The 17,525-nt window shown below is 36.8% G+C and overlaps 1 pseudogene; it reads right to left on the bottom strand.

The window, feature by feature from the left end:
* LOC134759151 (uncharacterized) overlaps positions 1-17,293 on the bottom strand; it is a 34,557-nt pseudogene extending 17,264 nt beyond the window's left edge.
* Positions 17,294-17,525: the final 232 nt, after the last annotated feature.

The raw sequence follows: 17,525 nt of genomic DNA, 5'->3' as shown, positions 1-17,525 counted from the left end.
AGCTTCTACACAACAAAGAAAACAATTAATGAAGAGGCAACCCCCTATGGATTTGGAAAATATATTTGCAAGCCATACATCTGATAAGAAATTAATATTCAAAATATATAAGGAAATTAAATATAGAAAGTAAAAAATTCAATTAAGAAATGGGCAAGGGGCTTAAATAGACATTTTTCAAAAGACATACAAATGGCAACAGAAACATGAAAAAATGTTCAACATCACAAATCGTGAGGGAGATACAAGTTAAAACCACAATGACATATTACCTCACAACTGTTAGAACCGCTTTTATCAAAAAGATAAAAGATAATAAGTGTTGGAAATGGTGTGAAGAAAATGGAACTTTTGTATGTGGTTGGTGGGAATGTAAATTATTACAACCATTATAGAAAAGAGTATGAAGGCTCCTCAGAAAACAAACAAAATAGAAGTGCCGTGTGATCCAGTAATTCCACTTTTTGGTATTTACCTGAAAGACTTGAAATCAGTAGGTTGACGAGATATCTGCAATCTCATGTTCATTTCAGCACTATTTACAATAGCAAAGACATAGAATCAATGTAAGTGGCCATCAAGGAATGAACAAAGAAAAAAAATGTGGCATATATCCACAATAGTATACTATTCAGTCTTAAGTTACTTGCAATAACGTGGATGGAACTGTAGAATATTATACAAAGTGAAAAGGCCCAACACAGAAACACTAAGATCCCGTGTTCTCACTTATACAGGAAATATAAAACAATTGAACTCATAGAACCAGAGAGTAGAATGGTAGTTACCAGAGGCTGAGTGCTGGGGAATGAAGAGAAGATGGTCCCACAGTTCAGAGCTTCAGTTAGACGGAGGAATGTTTGATATTTTTTAGATATATTGCACAGTGTGGTAGATATTGCTAATCATTGAGTACTGTACATTTTGATGCAAAGAGGGTAATTTCAAATGTTCTCCTCACAGAAAAGTTAAATATTCAAGGCAATGGATATGGTAATTAGTTTGACTTAATCATTCCACATAGTATCTAAAAATCATGACATCACTCTGTACCATGAAAATATCTCTATTATTTGTCAATATATAATAAAATAAAGAGTGACTAAAATAGGAATTTTGTATTTTATTCTGTGAGTACAAGAAAGACATTGAAAGGCCTTAAACATGACAGTGATCTGTGCCGTAAAACTGTACTGTCCTGTCTCAGATTTAGAGAGTGGAGTAGAGGTGCAAGATCAGACAGCAGTACTATAGTAAGGAGACTGATGCAGGGTGAAAGACAATGGTACCTCGAAGTTAGTTGGTAAAAGGTGATTTGAGCAGCAGAATGATTTTTGAGATATTCAAAGTATAAAAATCAAAAGGATTTGGGGACTGATCTATGTGGGGATTAGATTTTAAGAATGACAAGTTTCTTGTTTGAACAAATAGGTAAACTAGATAAACAGAATAGAAACTCAGAAGAAGTAAAATTAACACCAGGGAGAAGATCATCTGTCCAGTTTTGGACCCTCATGCTAGTTAACCTTGGATTAATGTTGATATTGTTATTTAAATTCCCTACTCATCTCATCCAGTATGACCTTGGGATTATTGACCATCATCTATATCTGCTCAGTTGACATCTTCCTTAATTTGCTTATTTTCATATTCCAGGGGGTATGCTGGATATAATTAAAACTAAAAATGGAAGTAGATTCAGAGATAATATGGCTTAAAGATTCTTAGTACCTGATAGGTATATTTTCCCCAGAGTTATAGTCCCAGAACAATTGGACCTTCAGCTTATAAATCCAGAACCTCTTAAATCAGAAATTAGCAAACACTTTAATTAAATTAAATCTTTGGATTATATTCTTCCTCCACTACTGTATTAAAGTTTTTCATATCTAAATTACCAAAGGATTTAAATTTACTTATTTTTTCTATAAGCTAAGTTCTAAAAAAATTCAACATGAAATATTTTTCCAAAGAAATGCTTCTGCTTTCTCAGACCATGTTTTTCAGGTAGTAGTATATGCTTTCAGAACCTGATTTCAATTATTTTTTTTTCAGAAATTGAGATGTCTCCATCCAATATCTCTATCCAATGGGGATCTGCCAGGTATAAACCAAAACTACTTTACTATTGCTTACTCTTAATAATGATATATTTCCCATTTATCAATTACCTAAAATTGGTATACAGTATATAAGACTGAACTTTTTATTGACCTATCAGTGATTATTCATGAAAAGGGACTAGTTAGGAACAAAATGTCATAAGTTCAAGACACCTGAGTTGTTGTCAGATCAATAAAGGATGAATAAAAGTTAGCCAGGACTACTGTAGGGTTAAAGGGAGGGTGCTGCTTTAAGAGGGCCAATTTACAACAGGATTTTGGAATCGCAATTGCTCACATACTCAAAATCTAGGTATGAGCTTGTTTCTTAAGAAGGTGCATGTGTTTCTTCAGATAAGGTGTATTCATCAGTTCTGGCTGCCATATCAAAATATTATAACTTCTACAGAAATTTATTTTCTCACAATTCTGGAAGCTAGAAATCTGAGATCAGGGTGCCAGCATGGTTGAGTATTGCTGACAGCCCTCTTCCTGGACTGCAGATGGTCACTTTCATGTTGTAGCTTGTCTTCAGTGTATGCAAGGGGAGAGATGAACTACTACTTCTTTTTTCTTTTGGTTCTTTTTGTTAAAACTTTTATTTTAAGTTCAGAGGTACAAGTGCAGGTTTGTTACATAGGTAAACTTGAATCATGGGTATACAGATTATTTAATCACACAGGTATTAATCCCAGTACCTATTAGTGGTTTTTCCTGATCCTCTCCCTTCTCCCAACCACCACCCTCTGAAAGGCCTAATTATGTGTTGTTCCCCTCTATATGTCCATGTGTTCTCATCATTTGGAGTGACCTCTTCTTAAGGGCCACTGACCCTATCAGATTAGAACCCACCCTCATGACCTTATTTAATATAAGTAAATGCATTTTTTCTGGATTCTTGCTAAATCTGAAATTCTTTCTTAAAGATAGTAAAAATACAAATGCAATATTCAGATATTCAGAGAATTGTCAGCTTCTTGGCTATCTTACCTGTTTCTAACTGTACAGTGCTTAATGTTGAAGTTGACATAAGAAAATAGTGAGTTTCTATCCGCATTTTAAAGCTAGTTTTCCTTCCTGGTTTATTTTCAAAAACAAGATAAAGTGTTGGAATTTTTCGAACATTTTGGTTAAGAAATTCCATATAATTTCATCATTGTGATTTACTCATCTGTCCTAAAGCATAAGTCCTAGGGTGACTAGAGCTCCTCAAAAATAGTATAATAGCTGTACATTTATATAGTAGAAATCATTATATTTTCTTATAGCCTACATTGTATTCAATAAAATTTATAAATTGTAGGAATGAATTAAGTACTTGAAAATTCTTTTTTTTTTTTTTTGTTCTTGAAACAGTCTGGCTCTGTCACCCAGGCTACAGTGCAGTGGTGTGATCTTGGCTCACTGCAACTTCCACCTCCCAGGATCAAGTGATTCTCCTGTGTCAGCCTCCTAAGTAGCTGGGACTTCAGGCGTGTGCCACCATGCCTGGCTAATTTTTATATTTTTATTTTTATTTTTTTTAGTAGAGACAGGGTTTCACCGTGTTAGCCAGGATGGTCTCTATCTCCTGACCTCGTGATCCATCTGCCTTGGCCTCCCAAAGTGCTGGGATTACAGGTGTGAGCCACCGCGCCGCACCAGTCCTGAAAAATTCTAGCATAGAGTTCAAAATGGGCAACTACCCTTGATTTTTGAAGTGGGTTATTTTAGGCAGAAATAAGAGAAAACAACTACTATAATTGAAGAAATTCATTTATCATAATCTAAATAAATATGGGATTGGAGTGTTATAAAAGCCCATGTTTGGGCCTCTCCCAAGAAAAACATACTACATTGTTGCTGAGCAACCCACTCTCAGAGAGTTAGAGATAGAATTCGTGTCAAAAGTCGATATCCCCATGAAAACATTTTTTTCATGTGGGAAAGTTAATACCTTGACAGGGAGAAATTCATCCATGTCCTAATTCAAATTCAAGTCTAACTCAGAAGTGATGTAAACCCTATATTTGTAGAGAATGTTTAAGGCTATATTTCATTGTTTCTATACCTTAGCAGAAAAATATTTCCTCTGAGGTCCAAAAAATGTTATGCATGCCCCTACCAAAGTGATTATATTTATTTGTTTAACTATCTGATGCCTTATGTCAGATAATACCACTGATGACAAGGATTACATCTCATTGCTCTTTGATATGGTGATAGGAATAAGGATACAAAAATAGTTCCTGGATTACTTCCAACATTTGTAATTTTCTGAAGTTATGTAGTGGAGTCCAAAATTGGTATGCATTTGCTGCCAGGAGCACAAGGTCAAAAGAAATACGGAAAGGTAGAAATTCAGGCCCTGAGTTAAGGTACCCTGACTTCTCAATTGAGACATGTCTTCAACATTAGCTAAATCAGCATCCCGGATAGCACTATGGGAGGCTGTGGGAGAAATGGTTGTAATGATATTTGAGATAGACTTTACTGTGTAAAAAGCTCAGAATGGGCTGGGTGCAGTGGCTCACACTTGTAATCCCAGCACTTTGGGAGGCCGAGGCAGGCGGATCAGGAGGTGAGGAGCTCGAGACCACCTTGGCCAACATGGTGAAACTCCGTCTCTACCAAAAAAAAAAAAAAATACAAAACTTATCTGGGCGTGGTGGCACGTGCCTGTAATCCCAGTTATTTGGGGGGCTGAGGCAGGAGAATCACTTGAACCAGGGAGTCGGAGGTTGCAGTGAGCCGAGATCGCACCACAGCACTCCAGCCTGGCAACAGAGCAAGACCCCGTCTCGGAAAAAAAAAAAAGGCTCAGAATGATCTGAAGGTCCATGGTTCGTAAACAAAATAATAATAATAATAACAAAATAATAATAATAAAAACACTTCATATTATAATGAACTTTGTCTGGTGGCTCTTTGGTGATCTATCCCTTATGGGAACCCCGTAATACCAACTTTTAGTAACATCATCGGAAGCAAAGGCCAGATCTTATTGGCCACTCCATTAAGATACCTACACTCTTGAGTGGACATAACTAATTCACAGGATGGTTTTTTATATGTCAGTCATGAATTTTTTTTCTTTATGTGCTTTATATCTTGCTAAGTTAGGAATAGGAATCCCGGTCCCTAACAGATGTAAAATTGATTCTTTTAAAAGACTATTTAAACTGTATCTCCATAATTCAGCTGATCCATACGTGATTCCTTCTATATCTTTCATGGCCAAAGATATCCTTTTCATGGCACATCAAAGGATGTGCTGTCACATCCTTTGAGGTTTCCGAGTTTATTAAAATAATTAAAAACAGCATGTTTTTGTTGCTTTAAAACTTCTGCTGTCTTTGTTGGTGCTCCTCCCAGTTCCTTTCTGCTTAGTAATACGGCTTTATCTCTGGTAAATCATGACTGAGACATAGTAAATACATCATTAGGTAAGCAACCTGAGCTGAAAATTGGCTATGTTTTTTAAATGCTGACATACGGGATTTGGAGGTCTTACCTTACCTGACAGATGGTGAAAGAAAATTACAGAAAATGGTCACAGCAGATCCCTTCCTCCACACTTCAGTGCTTTGTTAAATAAGAATAAGCCTATTTACTTAATATTGATTTAACACTGACTGTCCTTGAGACATATTACCCTTTGACATATTTTTACCTTCAAAACTGCCAAAATTGCAAAATGTATAATAACAAAATGTAAATCCATTCCTAAGCTCAGGGTTATTGTGGGTTGTTAACACCAATTCCCAGCCACTCCAGGAAGAAGCGACATGTTTTTGCAGGTGGCAATGTCTTTATTTATGACCTCCAGCGATTAGCTAGCTTTGCCAGAGATTTCTGAGAATGGCCCAGGTCACCCAAGTGTGGGACTTTAGGGAAGAATAAAAGATTCTGACTCTTTTCCTTATGATTCTGGCACTTGTGAGAGCATTAAAGCCTTACTTTGATAGAAATATTAGCTGGTTATTTCTTTCTAAGTCTAATAATAACCCAAAGGAGGCATCTGTTTATCAGCTGAAGAAAGATTACAAGTTTGTTATTCTTGACACTTTTTATCTGGTAATTTGAATCATACATAACCAGCAAACCTTTGTTTTGTTCTGTGTTTCAGAGGAGGCCTTGGGTCATAGCCTTTTGTAAGAAAACTTCATCTCTCTTTGTGGGATGATGTATACATTATTAGATTCAGTAAGCACATCTGAAATTCATACTACATTTTCAGTCTCAGAATAGTAGACTATTAGATGATAGCAGACTATAAGCAGAGTGACTTTATGTAGAATGAGAGTCACTCTGCCTATAACTTATTAGTACATAATTTCCACACATTATATACATATAAGACTGATATAGTTGTAATATCACAAAACATATAAATTATACCAAAGCACCTAAAATAACCAGTACCCTCTTCTGTGCCCTGGTGCAGATCATAGCATGTTTCCTAGCTCTGACCCACATTTGAGTGAAAGACAAACAAGGAGGCCAAATATCTGTTGAACTTTCCAAGTGGAAACTTACTGAAGAAGTAGTCATATAGCACTTACTTCAGCCCTCACCACCCTAGAAGTCATTTGCCCCTGGAAGTCCTTTGCCAAGATCTGGGTATAGCACTTGCAGTATGTTTCTGGGATAGCATGATCAGAGGTAAAAGCTGTCACATTATGGGGCAATATAGAACTAAAAGTTAGAGACCTAGAAGTAAAAAATCTCACTTACACTCCCTTTGAATTTTCTCCCAGTTTTATCTCTCATAATAATTAGCTAGATTTATAGGCAATAAGACAGAAAACAGAGAAAATCCTGGGGCCAGAGCAAGCCATGTGTTTGTCTAGTTTAAAGGAAGACATGTGGTCATTCCAACCTGGTATGATATCCTTGGCAGAGCTTAGGCTAAACAGTTGAGCATGAAAAGGGTTAAGACAGTCAGTTGACAGACAGAATGATTCTGAGTCAATGTGCAGAAAGTCAGGGCTGGTAAAAATGAAAAGGTCATCTCTGGGACAAACTTTGTCAGCAGCATGAGGGACAGTCCCCCTAATTATTATGGCTGTGAGAAAGAGATTTTGAAGAAATTGCTGGTTATTTTTTCTAATGGCATAGTTTCGCCCTCCTTCTCTGCTTTGTTTCTAGGGTAAGCTATGGCCCTTTTCTCTGGATCATGACCCTCTCCTCCCTCTAGTCTTAACATCCATCTATGCAACTCATTTTTACTCCCTTTGAAGTAAATTGTAACAAAGAGTGGGTGTTGTCCTGTGTTGAGGACAGAGAAGTAGTGTCAAATGTGCCTCTGAAAACCAGTAGATTAGCAGTTGGAAGAGTAACACAATAGTCCCCGGCAATTCCCACTTTCCATTCCAATCTCTGTGACAAACTGTTTAGTTGGCACCATACTCTAGAAACACTCAGGTAGTCACACTTCAGAAGATACTTCTACCAACTCAAAAAATCACAAGAAAGGTTTTAATGAAGTCTCTCATGCAGATCTCAATATCACTTTCAATTGTAAATGAGTGGTTGTGATAATTTTCTATATAGGCACCTTCCAGGATTCCCCTGGGCAAATGCCCCATTACAGGTCTAAAGCTTTCTAACTCTCATCATATATTTTTTCAAAAGAAGAAAAAATTAATAGAAACCAATAATTTCTAAATAATAATTTCTAGAATTAGAAAAAATTAAAAAATATTAAGATAAAAATAGTAAGCTGTGACTGTTAATTATTATCCTCAAGTAAATCCCATCAAGATATATGTGCTTCTCTTTCCCCAAAGAGAAAATTATACCATTTCAACAATATTTCTGGAAATATAAAATGTAATACTTGCAAAATTCATTTAAGACATGTTTATTTACAAGCTGTGCCAACTCCTTGTTTAACAGTTCTGTGAATGAACAGAAAGAAGGTGCTGCACCTTGAACCTGCCTTAAATGAGTCCTGGAGTTTTGATCACACATCACTGTTGCTAAGCATTTTAGCTCCAGAGGAAACCATTTAGAGAACTGGGAAACATCCCACCTTTGTAGAAAATTTATAGTTAGCGTCAAACTTTTTATGTTGATTCTTCCTAAAAGGTAAATATTCGAAACAAAAGAATCTATAAACAGAGGAGAACAGACTCCAAGGCTGTGATATCAGAACTGTTCGTAATATTGGTTGGACTGGAGAACACAGAGGCAATTGTGTTAGACTTAACTAGACATTAGTCTCTTTTTATCTTAAGACTTCTGCCTCATTATACATTGTAGAAAAATAAAAATTAGACCAAGGCTAAAAACTAGAGCCATCCAGCCCGGCGCAGTGGCTCACGCCTGTAATCCCAGCACTTTGGGAGGCCGAGGTGGGCAGATCATGAGGTCAGGAGTTTGAGACTAGCCTGGCCAATATGGTGAAACCCCGTCTGTACTAAAGATACAAAAATTAGCCAGGTGTGGTGGCACGCGCCTATAGTCCCAGCTACTCAGGAGGCTGAGGCAGAAGAATCGCTTGAACCTGAGAGGAAGAGGTTGCAGTGAGCTGAGATCGTGCCACTGCACTGCAGCCTGGGAAACAGAGCAAGACTCCATTTCAAAAAGAAAAAAAAGAAAAAAAAAAAACAAAAAAACAAAAGACACTAGAGCCATCCATAATTTGGCAAATATGTAAGATAAACCAGACCATGAAACAATCACGAGCTTGGGGCTCTGGAAACTAAAAGTGGACCTCATATTTCCTCACCTGTGTGCCTACCTACCTACAAATGTCTTAGCCTTTTGAGACTTTCTATATAAAAATGCTTATAATTTTCCCTTATGTAACAAAAAATAAGCATCCATTAATAGACACACACCCATGAACAATGCTCAGAAGAGTGCAAGCAAGTACTGAGCATTTCATTAAGCCATCCCCCGTTCAGATTGATTTATGGGCCTCCAGTCCATCCTCACCATTAGCTGTCATTAGACCATTATAACTCCCTGCAGTCCCTCAGCTTCCTGCTTCCAGGAGGGAGACACAATTGCGCCTAGCTGTGCTGAACTAGCTATCACTACCACTAATTTTCTGCCAGAACCTACGAGTAATGTCACATTTCATGCTGTTCCAATAAAAACATTTGCTCCTTGGCAGGGCTAGTAAAGAGCTTGATGAAGAAACTATAGAAAGTCCATGGGCGGGCAAAAGGTGACAGAGCAACCTCGTCAGGAGAAAAATTGAGTACCTGTCAGGCTGACACAGCAGATCAGAACCAGGAAGAGAGAATGAGGCAATCAGGTCAGAATGCAAAGACTTCTTGACATTTACTTATTTACTCAACAATATTTTTGAGCACCTACAAAGTGCCAGACACTGCGCAAATAGAATTGTCATGACTGTTGGATACAAGCCCTTGGAGCCAGAAGGACTTGGGATCTGCTCCATGTTTCCACTTAACTGAGCCGTGAAACCCAATAAAAACTGCTTAACTCTGTGAGGATCCCAGCTTCTGATCTATATAATGGCAGCTATTATATAATAGATCTATATTATAATAATCTATATAATAGATATCTGTGTAATGTACTCTAGATAATAATCATCCATGTCTCAACTTATTGATAGAAAATTGTGGAGTCTGTTGTTGTAATAGGAAGCATTTAGAAAAACCTGAAACTGCATATATACATATATATGAGATTATATATGGCATATATATGTTTTTATATTACATTTATATGACACATACATATGTGTGTGTATGTATATATATTAGAAGCATTTAGAAAAAGAGAAAAACCTATACATGATTATATATGTGGCTTATACGTATGTTTTTATATTATATTCATAGAGTACACATAGATGTGTTAGATGTGTGTGTGTGTGTGTGTCTGTGTGTGTGTATTTAGAGAGAGTGTGTGTATTAAGGGGCTCTTGGGTAGAACATTTCTCCTACATAATTTATCCACTGCAGCGAACAGGCAGAAAGGTAGGTTCTCATAGCATCCAGCTAACAGGTATAATCTCCACATTGCCACCTACCTGTGAATCAAACACAAAGCTTGACTGGACACTAGGAGTACCCAGTTCTGAAGACCATTAAGTTCTGCATCATGTTCAATCGATACTGAAACATCAAGAAAATGCCTGAAGCATAGACTCCAGGAGAAGTCACTGCCAATCAACAGAAGTTTCTGGGATCATTCCATTTGTTTCTCTTTATTTATAGTATCTGTGAAAATTTGGACATATTAACAGGGACACAAGTTCTCTGATGCTAGTGCTGTTGCTGAAGTGACATTCCCCTATCTGCATTGGCTTCCAATCTATTATCACAGCTGCTTTGAGGTGTCTAACTCAGTTTACATGAAAACTACAGGAACCAACTCAGAAACATTAGTTAAAATAAACATAGGATTTATTTAGCATACTCCATACATGTTTCTCAACACCTCTTTCCAGACTCCATTAGTTGTGTCATGAAGTGGAAATGGGATACTTAGAATCCTAATCCCACATAACTCAGATGAACACTGATATGGTTTGGCTGTGCCCTCACCCAAATCGCATCTTGAATTGTAACTTCCACAACTCCCACGTCACGGGAGTAACCCAGTGGGAGGTGATTGAATTATGGGGGTGGGTCTTTCCTGCCCTGTTTTCATGATAGTGAATGAGTCTCATGAGATCTGACAGTTTTAAAAAGGGGAGTTTCCCTACACAAGTTCTTTCTCTCTTTGCCTGCTGCCACCCACGTAAGATGTGACTTGCTCTCCTCCCTGCCTTCCACCATGATTGTGAGGCCTCCCCAGTCATGTAGAACTGTAAGTCCAATAAATGTCTTTCTTTTATAAATTACCAAATCTCAGGTATGTCTTTATCAGCAACATGAAAATAACTAATACAAACACCATGCTAGATTCATACAGTAATCTACCCTTTCCACCTAGAATGCAAACTGAACAATGCCCTCTAGCCATTGGCCAGGGCTCTGGTTCCAAGTGCATGGCTGTTTTCCCACCATGATTCTAGGACCCCATAGCCTTCATGGCCCTTTTAGTTCATTACATGACCAAGAAGCTGTCTAAGCAGCTTGCCCAATGCTCCCTTCCCCTGAACCCTACCTTGATAGCTTCTTGACATTAAGTTGTGGGTTTACATTGAGAAAGAGGCATCCAGAGGCTCATGATTTAGGGCAACAAAAGCTAATAAAAAGTAAATACAGAAACATTTGCTGAATGAGTAGATCCAAATATTAAGAGAGGAGTATTAAGGTCTCCCCTGCTATACCCCAGCCACCATTCTGCCAAAGCCCTTCTGTGGGCTCAGGAACTTTATTCTGTTTCTAAGACATGTCAGAACATTTTCTCTTAAGAATGAAGGCTGGAAGAGGTGGAATTCTGAGCTTCCCATCAGAATTTGCTACTAATATTGCCTATACACCACTACCTCATCTCACTGAAAGACATCTGGTTTGTTTCCAGTCTTTTGGCTATTACAAATAAAGATACTATAAACCCATGTATAAGTTTTTATGTAAACAGATGATTTCATTTCTCTGGAAAAAATATCTACAAATGTGATTGTGAGTCATATGGGGATTGCTCGCTTAGTTTAGATTTTTACAAAACTTTTGCATTTTATCCTAGCATGCCTGCATTACACTCTTGCAAGCAATGTTTAAATGACATAGTTTCTCTCTATCTCCACCAGAATTTGATGTTGTAACTACTTTTTTTATTTTACCTATTCTGATAGTTACATAGTAATATGTATCCATTAAAACAACTCATTATGGTTTTAATGTTCATTTTTCAGTGACTAATAAAGTTGAACATCTTTTCATGTGCTTATTTGCTATCTGTGTCTCCTCTTCAACAAAATGTCTGTTCATGCCTTTTGTCCATCTCCTAATTGGGTTTTATTTACTGTTGACATTTGATTCTTCTTTATGTATTCTAGACACTAGTCTTTTCAGAGATATGTGGTTTCCAAATAATTTCTCCCAGAGTTTAGCTTGTCTTTTCATCCTCCTCACAGGGTCTTTTGCAGAACAAAGATCAGTAATTTTAACAAATCCAACTTATTTTTCTTATTTTATTGATTATACTTTTGCTGTCAATACTAAGACTTCTTTGCTTAGCCCTAGAACCTAAAGACAATCTCTGTTCATTTGTTTAAATTTTATAGTTCTACATTTTATATTTAAATACATAATGAGATTTATATTGAGTTTCTCTTTTTTGTCCTATGGTATCCAATCACTCCAACATAATTTTGTTGAAAAGACCTTTCTAATCTATTGAATTGTTTTTGTAGTTTTGTCAAAATTTAATTGGGCCTATTTATATGGGTCTATTTTTTGTTTATCTGTGCCCTTCCATTGTCTGTCTCTCTACTAAAACTGCAGGTGGTAAATGGTATTGATTTTATTAATTTCAATGCCATGTATTCATTACTAGTTTACAAAAATATAGTTATTTTTATAAGTTTACCTTGCATTCTGTGACCTTACTGAACTATTCGTTCTAGCAACTGTTTTGTAGATTCTTTGGTATTTCTTATATAAACAATTATGTTATCTTTAAATAGAAAACATTTTATTTCTTCGTGTTCTATCTATACGACTTTGATTTATTTTTCTTTTCTTATTTCACAATCTTGAACTTCCAGCACTCTGATGAATAAGAATGGTGATGACAGTATCTTCATCTTATTCTCAATATTAGGGTGAAAGCATTCAGTATACGATTTGCTGGAGGGTTTTTTTTGTAGATGTTTGTTAATTTCACCCTATTCTTTACTTGATGATATTTTATTATAAATACATGTTGAACTTTAACAAATTTTGTTTTGTGCATCAATTGATGGTATCATATGGCTTTTTATATTTAGTTTGTTGATATGTTGAATTATATTGTTTCTTTCTTTAATGTTGATACAGCCTTGCACTCCCAAATAAACCTCATTTAGTTATAACAAACAATTTTCATATATATTACTAAATTCTATTTCTAACATGTTCTCAAGGATGTTTGCATCTATATTCATGAGAGATCTTAGTCTTTAGTTTTCTTCATTTGTACTGTCTTTACCTGGTTTTTGTATCAGAGTAATAATAGCTTCATTAAAGTGAGAACTGTTCCCTCTTCCTGGAAAACATTTGCATCTTAATTCAATGTACTTTTTACTTTTATTGAGACTTTCTCTTTGCCTCATTGATTATTTAGAAGTGTGTTATTTAGTTTCCAAGTATTTAAATATATTCTTGTTGACTTTCTGTTATTGATTTCTAGTTTGATTTTGTTGTGCTTAAAGAACATACTCTGTATGATTTCAACTTTTTCTAATTTGTTGAAGTTTATTTTATTGCCTATCCTATGATCTACCTTGGTATGTGCTCTGTTGACACTTAAAAATGTACAGTCTGTTGTTGGGTGGAGTATTCTATGAACACTCCTATTTCTAATGGTGTTTTTGAGTTCTATGATCTTCTTGATTTTCTATCTAGTTATTATACTAATTGTTGAGAGACAACTACTAAAATCCCAGCTCCCTATTTCATCGTCTGTAACGGTGTTGTGGTGCTTCACTATCATGAGAGTGAAAGTCTAGACTTCCCACTTGGCTTTGCTGGTGTATTTGAGGGTGGGTTTGGTTGGAATATAGTGATTACTGTCTAAACATGTTCTGTCTTGCTAGGCTATGCCTTTGTTGGTCCTTTGACTAGAGAGAGCGAGCTTTGTCTGCTCTCATTGGCACTTCTGAGTTGGTAACTTCTTCAGCTCAGAGCCTGGAGTACACAAAGTGAAAAGAAAACCAGGAAACTCACCACTGTGTCATCTCCTGGGTCCCAAAGTCTTTAGCCAACTTGCCTTCTTTGTCAGCCTTTCAGTCTTATGTTTGTTTTACACATAATGTCCAAATTTTTCAGTTGCACTTTGTGGTAGAAATAGAGAAAAGAAAGTCTACTCCATATTTCAGAATCAAAAGTTTAAAAAGATCCCTTTAAATAAAATATAAACAACTTTACTATTTATTGAGGTGTTTGTTCTAGTTTTGCTTGGGTTGGAGAAGTTGCATATTCTGTAGCCACAGATAAACCTCATAGTAAGTCCTCAGTATGCAGCCTGTCAGGGTAACTTGCCTTGAAGAGACTGTTCATCCTACTGAGAATGTTGGGTGGGTCCATTTCATCTTTTTTAAAAAGAGTTAAAGTTGATTGTTTTTTAATTTAAATTACAAAGTTTTGAACCCTGGTTGTATCCATCCAATCTCTTCACAAGTGCTTCTGGGTTGACTTCTGTTGTGTTGGTGCAGTAGATCTTGTCCCTGGAGTTGATACCTAGGCTGTGATCATCTTCCCCCCTCAACCCATTCCCTTATACACACCTTCAACTGACTCTTCCTCAGCTTGTGTTGCACCCATTTCCCCCTTCCGTGTTTCAATTATTTAAAAGAACATGGTGAAGCATTTTTATCTTAGTTCCTTTGTGAACCTGCTTCCATGAATCCTGACATTTTCACTGGAAACTTGTCTCAATCTCCAGTGAAATGAAAGTATCCTTGTTTTAAAGTTGTATTAACGTTGATGTCTCCTTATCAGTCCCCTCACTTCTTTGGTTCTGCATTTGCCTCTGATTTATCTGACTTCAAAGAACTACAAGTAAGCCACAGTTACATACATATTAACTTGGGTAACCCTGGAACAGAAATAGCACCAAAATGAGTGACTAATTCTAGTGAGTCAATAAATAGAAAAGACAGGTAGGAAGTAGAGTGGGTGAATGTGAAAGCAGGTGGTTTAAAGAGAAAAAAGAGGTTGCAGGTGACAGAGAATTCTAGAAAGGTGACTCAATGAACAGAGGCATTGCTTCAATGCATATCAGAGGCCATTTCATTTTTAAACCAATACATTTTCACAATTTGACTTCTTATCTTGACTTCAGTACAGACAATATTTGGAAAGGCAAATTTCAGGGGAATGTGATTTAATTGTTCATCAGATTAGACCAGTCTTCCAAATGTCATCTGATGCTCTATCCTGCCAACTGGACCTAGCTGCATACTCTGAGGACTTTAATATCAGGACTCAGGAAGATTGGCACCTCCCAAGATCTGAAGTGGGTATTCTCCTTGACACTTGAACTTCATCAGTTAACCTCTCTCTGTAGTTCTCAAATACAAGCATCACATAGGGTATTTGCTTTTCTGCTTCTTGTAGCCTCCGTCTCAGGGAAAAATCAAACAAATAAACAAATAAAGATTTGAGCTGAATTTTAACAGCATTTCCAGAGAAGTCTTTCAAAGTTTATTTGATACTGGCTGTGCTTATAATATAGCCTGCTTTTTTCTTTCTCCTGCTTAGTTTCCAGGTAATCTTAGATTTAAATATCAGGCTAGGGACTTAACACCCATCCCTGCTCTTCATGTATAAATCACAGCCACAAAATCCCTCATCCTCTGTTCCTCCTGCCTTGTAACAAGCTAAGAATGGGAAGTAGGTGTAATCTTCAGACCCATTCATGCTGTGACACATCAGCTGAAAATGCCATCCAGAAAAAGGTTGTGTTCTGTTCATAATAAACGTGTTACAGAAGGAAGATGAAGCTAGTCTCATGTATTATCTGTGAGGTGTACTACATGTTTTTTCTCTATAATCATTAGCCTTAATTTTAATGTTTCTTTTTCATGAGCTTTCCTGAGCAAAGGGAACTGGAACATTTAAAGCCAAGTTAATTCAAAATGTTGCTAGGAGCCAGTGTCTTGGAGATATTGATCAAGTCGTCACCACCAAGCATTCTCCAGGCACCGATGCAGCAGATTTTGACCTTAGATATCTGCAAAAAAAAAAATCAGATGTGGCCCTTTTCATGGGATACCTTTGAGTCCAAGAGTTACAGTACTAGCATTATAATACAGTAAAATTCAAGCACCTTATAGATAAATAAAAGAGGGTTCACTTAACATAAGTACAATACATTCAAGCAGCAAACATATCTTCAGTAGACTCAATAAAATCTTACAGAGCATGCAAAACAAGAGGCCATAATGACACAAAAGTAGAGGGGTATTGAGCTAAATTCTCAGGTACAAGAACTGGGTAAAGTTTTCATGCCTGCATTGACCAGTTCAGGAAAAATTTGTGGAAGAGTAATTATTTCTGGATTTGCTTTTAAGCATTGCAATAACATGAAAGCTATGTTTGGAATAAGTTGCCAACTTAGGGGAGCATTAAGTAAATTCACTTATAAGCTGTCAAAGAGCTGGGCTGGATTATGTTTTCAGGGACTTGGGGGAGTCAGTGAAGATCTGACTATGGATTGTAAATGTGTAGAACTCAGTGGAAATCTAGGAAATATAACTAAAATATTAGCGGAAAAAATCCAGGTTACTTTATCTCACAGAATTTTTTGAAAGAGCTCACCCAACCCATGCTATTCACAATCTCCAAGTTTGGCTCTTTCCAGAACCTATTATTCATGGAATAAAAGCACAAGAAGCTGCAACTCTGGTTTATTGAGTCATTCCTGATTTAAGAAGTCTAGCTGGACTTGTTTAGAAGACCAAGATCAGGGTCTAGAACTACCCAAATCCAGAGAGTAAGTGTTTGGATGTGATTCACACTACTCCTAATTGGTAGAGCATCCTCTGGCAACACCATGACAAAGGCAGAAGGTTTGAAGTGTGGGGACTAGATTCCAACTTCAGGTCTGTTAATTACTGGCTATGTGCCCTTAGGAAGATCATTCTACATCCATGAGTCTCAGTATCTTAATCTGGAAAACGTAAGAATTGTTCTACATTGGCATTTTCTGAACTGTGTTTCAAAAACTGCTCAGCAGTTAGTGGTAGATTATATTCCAAGATGGCCACAACAATTCCTTCCTGCATCCCAAGGGCCTCTTTGCAGTGTGACTTTACCTGTCCTCCCTTCCACAGAGAGACATCAACTTATATACACTTTGAATCTAGCCTAGCCTTATGACTGCTTTGTTTAATATTACATGACAGGGTGATGTTCGACTTCTGCGGCTAAGCATTTAGTAGCTTAATGGTGCTTGTTGTTTGCCCTATTGAGTACTACACTGTGTTGAGCTCACCTTTTAAGAAAAGCTTTTGGTGGATGAGAAATCACGTAGAAGAGGAGTGAGGCTTCCCAGACAACATCAACTGCCAGACAGTCCTCCACATTCCAGCATAGGATAGCCACAGTATTATAAAAATCATCCATCATTGTTGCTTAAAGCCACTAAATTTGGGGTTAATCCGTTACGCGGCAATTGATAAATGAAATGGTGCTCAGTAAGATATGTGATTGTATTGTCAGGTAACATTGGGTTAAGATTGCCTGAACAATGTAAAGAGATGTCTCAAACTGCAGAATTTCAGAGCTTTTAATATGCCAATAATTAATGTAAGACTCCAAAGTGTGAGAGACATTTGTATGCCTGATCTGCCAGATTTAT

This window comes from Gorilla gorilla, chromosome 8 (assembly GCF_029281585.2).
Source record: "Gorilla gorilla gorilla isolate KB3781 chromosome 8, NHGRI_mGorGor1-v2.1_pri, whole genome shotgun sequence".
Classification (NCBI taxonomy): domain Eukaryota; kingdom Metazoa; phylum Chordata; class Mammalia; order Primates; family Hominidae; genus Gorilla; species Gorilla gorilla.
Note: the sequence above shows the minus strand (reverse complement) of the source record. Positions and strands in the feature narration are given on the sequence as shown.